The sequence below is a fragment of the Octopus bimaculoides genome, chromosome 3, assembly GCF_001194135.2.
Source record: "Octopus bimaculoides isolate UCB-OBI-ISO-001 chromosome 3, ASM119413v2, whole genome shotgun sequence".
Taxonomy (NCBI): domain Eukaryota; kingdom Metazoa; phylum Mollusca; class Cephalopoda; order Octopoda; family Octopodidae; genus Octopus; species Octopus bimaculoides.
The window spans coordinates 8702530-8703045 of NC_068983.1; positions in this window are offsets into that span (position 1 = coordinate 8702530).

Consider the following 516-nt stretch of genomic DNA (forward strand, 5'->3'; position numbering starts at 1 on the left):
TATATATATATATATATATATATATATATATCAGACGTCCGTTGGAAACAGCTGTAATGAAATGACGCATATTATTTATTTACGTATTAGTTCATAATACTCCTCAATGGAACTGTGACGCATCGGATATTCTGGACTATATAAAATAACGTACAATGAATACAATGTACAGTTTTGGATTAGCTCATAGGCTACTAAAATAGCCTATCCAGGGTTAAATTCTCGGCATACATAACCACATTTTTTTCCATGGATGTACTGTTGTACCCATGATATTAATACGAGTAAAGAAGCTGTTAATTCGACCCAACATTATTGCCTGTCATTTAAGTACCTGTCACATTTGAACCCTTAATGTCGTATGCATGTATACACACACACATATGTATATACATATATATGTGTGTCTGCATTTATATTTGTAAATATGTATACATATATTTTTACACATAATGTACATGCATGCATATATATATATATACAGAATTATAAATTAAAATCAAACTTCTTATATAT